This window comes from Nelumbo nucifera, chromosome 4 (genome assembly GCF_055504915.1).
Source record: "Nelumbo nucifera cultivar China Antique chromosome 4, China Antique-T2T, whole genome shotgun sequence".
NCBI classification, from domain to species: domain Eukaryota; kingdom Viridiplantae; phylum Streptophyta; class Magnoliopsida; order Proteales; family Nelumbonaceae; genus Nelumbo; species Nelumbo nucifera.
This window is the reverse complement of record NC_142652.1, coordinates 66,102,792-66,111,337: the sequence shown is the minus strand read 5'-3', so window position 1 is coordinate 66,111,337 and position 8,546 is coordinate 66,102,792. Positions and strand designations below refer to the sequence as shown.

The window sequence follows — 8,546 nt, the reverse complement described above, 5'->3', positions numbered from 1 at the left end:
GTGGGAGCAGTCTTTGGATCTTTCCTTGGGCGTGAACACCTTCATTGAGAGATAATATTTCTCTGTATCAGGTATACTTCTCTCCTACTCCTTTTGGTTCAGATCTAGTTCAGTTTATGGTTCAAGATTGATCATTGAAAATATGATTTTCTAAATAGGGAATGCGATACCCAGTTGAAGGGAGAGAAAAAATTTTTGAAATTCGCTCCCTTTATTTTGCAAGATTTGGGCATCCATACGATGGATCTTCCATCCCTTCAGTGGTATCAGAGCCATGGTTCAAATCTTGAACCAATTTGTTTCAGATCTGAACTTGCACAAATGGGCAGAAGGTGTTCTACCCGATTTGCGCAGATAAGAGTTTTGGGAAATTTTCTCCCAAAATTATGGGCGAATAATCTAAAATTAAATTTTACATAAATCTGATTATTGTTTAGAATTGTTATTTATGATTTTCTTGATTTATGGGCTGTTCGTACAAGAGGAGATCGAATTCTTGATTTGCACAGGAAACCTGTGATTTTGTAATTTATGGATTGTTTCATTACTTTTGGTATGTAAAATATTTTTTTTATTTTTTAGATTGAATGTATAGGTATTCGATCTGATGTAATTATTAATTGAAATTAGGATTTCTATTTATTTTATTTTGGATCGAAGATGGCGGCGCAGAAAAAGAGATTTCCCTGATGGGAGAATTGCAATCTGCGATTTGTAGTTTGTGAAACTGCAACCTGTGATCTAACCTCTGTTTTGTAGGAAGGATTGTGCGAACAGCCTTGATATACTGATTCTTGATTGTTCTTTTATCAGTATTTAATTTCAGATTATTTTCTTGAATTAAAGATTTAATTAAAGATCAAACCCTAGACCCATTCGAACAAAGATTGGTTCAAATTGTTTGGACCAAATCTAGGGTTCGATCAAGGCTGAAAGTCAGCCCTAATTTTCCCACTTAAGACTTAAAGCTATATGGGCCGAACCAATCCACCCTAATTCAGCCCATATACCTAGATAATATTAATGGTTAATATTATGGATTCAAAATGGGGTTTACAAATATTTAATTGATTGGATCAATTTATCCTTGCATGTGATGTATGAATTTGTGATGTGCTACGTACATGGGCCATAAGTGCTTGGCCCATGCTCAATCGACAGTGGCTCTTGCGCACACCATGGCTGAATGCACATCATTGCCTTGGTGTCCCTTTTGGTCATTGGATGACCTCCCTCAGTGGTGGGCCCCACACCTCCTGGAGAGGTTACGTGCGGAACCCTAGCCGATTTGGGTCCACCAAAATCTGACTTTATGAAAGTCAGTGGGAGTCACATGGGTTTGACCTAGATCAAACTAGGGCGTAATTTACTATTCCCTCCAGCTAATATGAGTGCATGTGATAGGGAGATTCATATGATGAACTCTCTAAAGGCCTTCCAGCATTAGCATGAGGATGAGTCCTTCAATAATGAGGAAACGCACCAGAAAATGGGCAATCCATTTGCTGTTGGGCTTGTCTGAGTGTTTCATAAGATGATAGGGGCGTCATAGACCGATGTGGGAGGGGCTTCACCAAAAAATGGGAACTCTCTCACGGTACCTTGGCGTTCACGAATATAATGGGTAAGCACTCACTGGACAGAAAAGTTTACCTAAAAACGGCTCTGAACCTTGTTTGATAGAGGCCAAAGGGAAAGCTCATATGATGAGTGGATATGATCCTTCACAGAAAGGTGGTGGGGTTATGTAGCTGAAACAGTTGGCTCCATGCACCCTATGTGATTTCCCACATTTCCAGAGACAACTCACAGTCTCCGTCACTGAGAAAGGAGGGAAATCTCAGAGATGAATAAATGGGAATGGAACGTAGATTAAAATCCATATCTATGTAATGAACATGAATCAAATTAGGTTGTGGACTGATGTTTGCTCTTTTATCAGAAAATGGCAAACGGACAATTTGAAAAGCTGCTTGATGACAACAAGCTCAAGGGCCCAAACTATGCCGACTGGTACAGGAACCTTATGTTGGTCTTAACCTCTAAAAAATTGGATAAGGTAGCCAAGAATCCTACCCCGGATCATCCGGGAGGTAGGGGCTTCTGAGGTCCGGAGAAGAGAATACCAAGAATGGGAGGAGAAAAACTCCCTTGCCTGCTGCTATATCATTGCCTCCTTGGACAACCCAATTCAGAGGCAGTTCGATCAGATCGAACTTGCCAAGGACGTATTGGACAGTCTCAAGACAATGTACAAAGAGCAGAATCATTCTACTCGGCAGAAGGTCTTGAAACAGTTCATGACCACGCAGATGTCCAAGGGCCAACAAGTTCACGACCATTGTCTACGGATGATGGGTTATATCAACGAATTGGAGGCTCTTGGATCCGGGCTGGATTAGGTAACACAGATCGACACTATTCTCAACTCTCTGCCTCCATCCTTTAATCCATTCATCATGAATTACAACATGAAAAAGTTGAACGTCAGCTTCTAGGAACTCAGCAATATGTTGTAGAGAGCCGAAGAATTGATTAAAAAGGATGGGCCCATTGCCATGCTTGTTGAAACTGGTAAATCGGGCAAAAAAAGGAAGGCAAAGAGAAAGCCCCAGAAGAAGGCTGCCAAACCCAAGAAGCAGAGGAAGGACAAGGCATCGGATGCCTGTCACTTCTGCAAGAAGACTGGCCACTGGAAAAGGAACTGTCCTACCTACCTGGAATCCAAGAAAGATAATCTCAAAACTTGTGTTATAGAAACCAACTTATTGGTAGCTTCTACATCCTAGTGCGTGTAACTCACTGCAGGGGTTCAAGGTAAGCTGAAGGCTGAGTGAAGGAGAAGTCACGCTCTACTTGGGGACTACTGCAACTGTTGCAGCCGCGGCCATAGGAAACGTAGAGTTACTTTTTAGAGAAGGAACTATTGTATTGAAAGATTGTCTTTATGTACAAAAATTTAAGAAGAAATTTGATTTCTGTCTCAAAACTATGTGCAGATGGTTATTCTGTTTTCTTTAGTAATACGATTACTATTAAAAGAAATAACAGATTCATCACATACGGGGAACTAGAGAACGGTCTCTATGTTCTACATCCTTCTCTAGAAACTAACATAACCGAAACTACGTCGGCTGAAATCCTCAAGAAAAGAGTCCGTGATACCGTTAATCCCACGTGCTTGTGGCATTACCGACTTGGCCACATCGGTGTTGACCGAATCACAAGGCTGGTATAGGATGGTCCTTTGGATTTTCTAACTATAGAAGATCTTCCCACTTGTGAGCCTTGCCTACAAGGCAAGATGATGAAACAGCCATTTAATGGTAAGCCTGAAAGATGTACAGGCACATTTGACCTTATACATACTGATGTATGTGGTCCCCTGAGCGTTAGGACACGGAATCAACACGTGTATTTCATCACATTTATAGATGATTTCTCACAATATGGTTACATGTACCTAATGAGACACAAGTCTGAATCCTTTGAAAAGTTCAAAGAGTTCAGACAAGAGGTCGAGAAACAGTTAGGGAGAGAAATTAAAGCCCTCCGATCAAATCGAGGGGGCGAGTATCTCTCTAATGAATTTAGGGACTACTTAAAGGACAATGGATTAGTATCACAATTAGCTCCTCCTGCTACACCACAACTTAACGGTGTTTCAGAGAGGAGAAATAGGACCTTTTTGGATATGGTCCGGTCGCTTCTCATACACTCAGAGTTACCCGCATCCTTTTGGGGTTACGCATTAGAGACTGCGATTTACGTGCAGAATCGTGTTCCAACCAAATCGGTTCCGAACACTCCATATGAATTTTGGACCGAAAAGAAACCAAGTGTCAGACACTTGAAGATTTGGGGTTGTCCAGCACACGTTAAAAGAAGGAGTGCAGACAAGTTGGAATGCAAGACCAGCCGTTGCCTATTTGTATGCTACCCAAAAGGCTCTGTGGGTTACCTATTCTATGACCTAAGTGAGCAGAAGGTGTTCTGCAGCCGAAACGCACAAATCTTTGAAGCAGATTACATCCTGCACACCCATCGTCAGGAAATAGTTCTTGATGAGGAGAGCTCAGGAGTAGTGGGAGATGTCCCAGAAGTTCCAGGTAGTGACCAACCTAGAAGATCCACTCGGGTATCTAGGCCACCAGTCCGTTATGGTTATGATGAGAGTAGAATTTATCATATTTTTATCCCCAATTATTATGTCTTTTATACCAAATTAGTATCTAATTGGACTCATATTTTCTATTTAGGGCATGAAAGAAGGCATCAGGAGCAAAGAAAGGCAAATTGGATGATTTTTTACAGTTTCGACATTGTTCAGTAATCTAGGCCTAACTCGCATATTCGAACTCCGAATGGGCTGATTCAAGATCCACTAGAAATATAAGAGAAAAACCCACAACTTTCATGTTTTGGGCTTTCGTAGATTCGGCTTATATCAAAGTCAAATCCGGGCCCAAAGTCGGGTAAAATTCGTAGGAAGGCCCAATCCGCAGCTGAAGCCCAACTTGCAGAAAAGCCTGGCTGAAGCCTAATTCGCAGAGGAGGTCTAATACGAATCCAAGAACAAGAAATTGAGAAAAGTCCTTCCAGAAGTAAATTCTTGATGTAATCTTAGAGAGATAAGAGGATTGAGTTCATTAGATAAAAAGATAAGATTAGAATTAGGATAGGACTCTCTATTCTTGTAAAGATCAACTTCAAGAGGAAGTAGGAGACCACCCCCTCCCCTTTAAGCTATATAAAGGAGGGGGCGGACCAGCTTTGGGCATCACACAATCACTCAATCTCTGAAGGGGATCATGAATTGCATTGAGCTATCTATCAAGAAAGGAGAAAGCAAATCAAGAAACTTGGGGAAGGAGATCAAGAATTCAAGAAACCTCAAGAAGAAGGTGGCGGCAAGAAGAGGAGATCTCAGCACAATGGGCGAATTCATGAGTTCTTTCTTTCCCATTGTTTACTTTAATTCTTTTATCATGAATTGATTCGTTTTTAGCTAGGGCTGTGGAAAGCCTAACTCTGTTAATGAATACATTTTTATCTTTATGATGTATCCAAGATTGTGATTTCCATACAGTCTATGAATTATTTTGCTTAATTCGATTAAGAGCTTGGCCACCTCTTAATTGATTTAGGTTTATGTGAATGAATCGAGAGAGGAATTCACATAATCGACTGAATAGTTCATAGTGTGAATTGGATGGTATATAGAGATATATATACATGATTCATTTGAATTTAATGGTTTTCCTCAGACTTAATGCACTTCCATCTTGAGAACTCTACTCGAGAGATGGAAGGGTTACCTGATGGGCGTAGTTTTAGTATATATTGAGTGAGAATATTAAATAAAAATTGGAAATACCTCAGCTTATGGGAATGACAAATAATCTTGGTTAATCGAATCCATTAATATTCATTGCATTGGTTAGGTGGACCGAAAGCCCTAGCGATTTCATCCATTGCATATTCGGTTAGTGATCACCCTTGCTTCTATTTTCTTTTTCTAGTTTTTATTTTTAGTAGTCCTTGCTCTCTCAAATCTAAAATTTGATTGTTCAGATAATTAGGGAAGACGGTGGTTCTAATACTTATTTTGTTAAATCCCCGTGGGAACGATATTTTTATACTACTTGATAACTAGTGCACTTGCTAGGGTTATATATTTATAGCTATCAAGTTTTTGGCGCCGTTGCCATTGATTTAATCCTAAAATAATATTAGAATTTGTTAACCTTGATTAATTTGGACATTTTATTTCTGTTATTATTTTCTTTTTATTTGTTTTTATCTCTGTTATTATTTTTATTTATTTGTTCAAATTCTGCTGGTTCAGATTTACTAGTGCATGACACGCACTAGATAGGAATGTTTAGCAGAATTCGATCCTGAGATTGGAAGGACCCTTCACTTGTTGCAAAGGGCCAACAAAGGAAAAGCAAGAGAAGAGGTTGTTAGTTGCGAACCAGCCATAGAGATAGAAGGAGAGATGGCAGAAGGAAATCGCATCCTCTTGGACTATGCTTGTCCAAACATTGATGGGGCGACATCCAGCATTTGCAAGCCTACCATTCATGCCAATAATTTTGAAATAAAGCCTGCAATAATTCAAATGATCCAAACTAATATTCAGTTTAGTGGGTTACCAAGTGATGACCCTAATGGACACATCGTTAACTTCTTAGAAATATGTGATACATTTAAACATAATGGAGTTAGTGATGATGCTATTAGGCTTAGATTATTTCCTTTTTCATTGTGTGATAGAGCTAAAGATTGGTTTAACTCACTCCCTGCAATAAGTATCACCACTTGGAATGATCTAACCTAGAAACTTTTGGCTAAATATTTCCCACCCTCCAAAACAGCAAAGTTAATTAATGATATTACTACCTTTGGTCAATTTGAGAGGGAATCCTTGTATGAAGCATGAGAAAGATTCAAGGAGATGCTTAGGAAGTGTCCCCACCATGGGATACCAATTTGGCGACAAATACAAACTTTTTTATAATGGTATTACCCCCTCTAATCGGTCCATTATTAATGCAGCCGCAGGTGGTACAATCATGAGGAAAACTCCAGAGGAAGCAAATGACTTAGTGGAGGAGATGGCATCAAACAGCTACCAGAGGAGCAATGATCGAACCAATCAAAGGGGAGTACACCACATAGATTCCTTTGCATCCCTATCTGCACAAATAGCCAATCTAAATAAGAGACTGGATAATTTTAGTATCGCAGCCATTAGTACACCATCTAGCATCTCATGCGATTTATGTGGTCAAATAGGACATGCCAATTCTGATTGTCAAATAAATAGTCCTTTTATTTCCCATGAGAATGCTAATTTTATCTCTCATGCTGGCAGGACAAACTACAACCCATATTCAAATACATACAACCCAGGGTGGAGGAATCACCCAAACTTCTCATGGAGTAACAATCAGCAAAAGGCACCTATGGGTTTCCAACCACAGCCGCCCCCACAAGAAAAAAAGAACAATCTGGAGGAAATGATCTCTAAGTTCATTAATGCCACTGAAGCAAGGTTCCAAGAGCAAGAAGCATTGATTAAAAACTTAGAGGTTCAAGTGGGGCAGATTGTAAGCATGTTATCAGAAAGGAAAGAGGGAAGGCTACCCAGCAACACAGAAAGGAACCCCAGAGAGCAAGTAAACGCCATAACTTTAAGAAGTGGGAAAACAATTGGCGAAATTCAAAGAAAGGACAAGGAAGCTGAAGTGGCCGATCTACAAAAGGAGAATGAGGGAAGTACCCCTAAACTAAATTTACATGAAATTAAACTTCCTATTCCCTACCCAAGAAGAGTCATGAAGGCTATATTAGATAAGCAATTTGAAAAATTTTTAGAAGTTTTCAAAAAGATTCATATTAACCTTCCTCTTCTTGATGTTTTGTCACAGATGGCGAAGTATGCCAAATTCCTGAAAGAGGTAATGTCCAACAAAAGAAAATGGGAGGATGGTGAGATGGCAAAACTAAACGAAGAATGTTCAGCAATTCTTCAAAAGAAATTGCCCCCAAAGCTTAAGGATCCAGGGAGTTTTTCTATACCTTCCACCATAGGGAATATTGAATTTGAAAAAGCTTTATGTGATTTAGGTGCTAGTATTTCTATTTTTGAAAAACTTGGACTGCATGAACTAACATCTACAACTATTATCCTGCAATTAGCTGATAGAAGCATTAAATATCCTAGGGGAATAGTAGAAGATGTTTTGGTCAAAGTGGGCAATTTTATTATTCCTGCTGATTTCGTTGTGTTGGATATGGAGAAAGATAGGACAATGCCGTTGATTCTAGGGAGACCTTTTCTTGCTACTAGTGATGCTTTAATTGATATGCGAAAAGGTCTACTTACCCTTAGAATCAATGGTGAAGAAGTGGTGTTCAATGTATTTAAAACCATGGAACATCCCAACACAATTGAACATGAAATTTGTGCAATCGATAGCATTGATGTTGGTGCAGCCGAAGTAGACACATCTAAATCAGAAGACATGCTGAAAGTTACACTTAACAATAGTCCTAATCAATTGCAACAAGCAGAGCAGAAGTTTGTATTGAAATCAGAATTAAGAAATTTGACTTCTGAGCCAGATTCTTTTGAAATTACAATTCATAATACATCTTTACCTCCATCTCACACACAACCCCTCCCATCTATTGTGCAGGTCTCTATTCCAGGTTTAAACCCACCTATGAAGGATGAAAGGGGGAAACATCGGAAGTTAAAAACCAAGTGGGGTGGACCCTTTAAAGGGGCTAAAGTATTCCCTCATGGAGCGATTGAAATTCATAATGATGATGGGAGTACATTCAAGGTAAATGGACAGCGATGGAAGCATTACATCGAAGGAGAACAACCCATCCACCATGGGTCCATTCTCTCCTTGAAACCGCCATGAAGGAAAGGTGAAAGTCAAGCTCATGACTTAAAATGAGCGCTTATGGGAGGCAACCCATTAAGTTTAGTTGTTTGTTTTGTTCAGTTTTCGTTTTTTGAGTGTGTT

The 8,546-nt window shown here is 39.5% G+C and overlaps 1 non-coding gene across 1 annotated transcript; it reads right to left on the bottom strand.

The window, feature by feature from the left end:
• Nucleotides 1-6,382: 6,382 nt before the first annotated feature.
• LOC148800659 (small nucleolar RNA R71) lies at nt 6,383-6,489 on the bottom strand. Its single transcript, XR_016071071.1, has one exon. It is a non-coding gene; the product is annotated as a small nucleolar RNA R71 (small nucleolar RNA).
• Nucleotides 6,490-8,546: the final 2,057 nt, after the last annotated feature.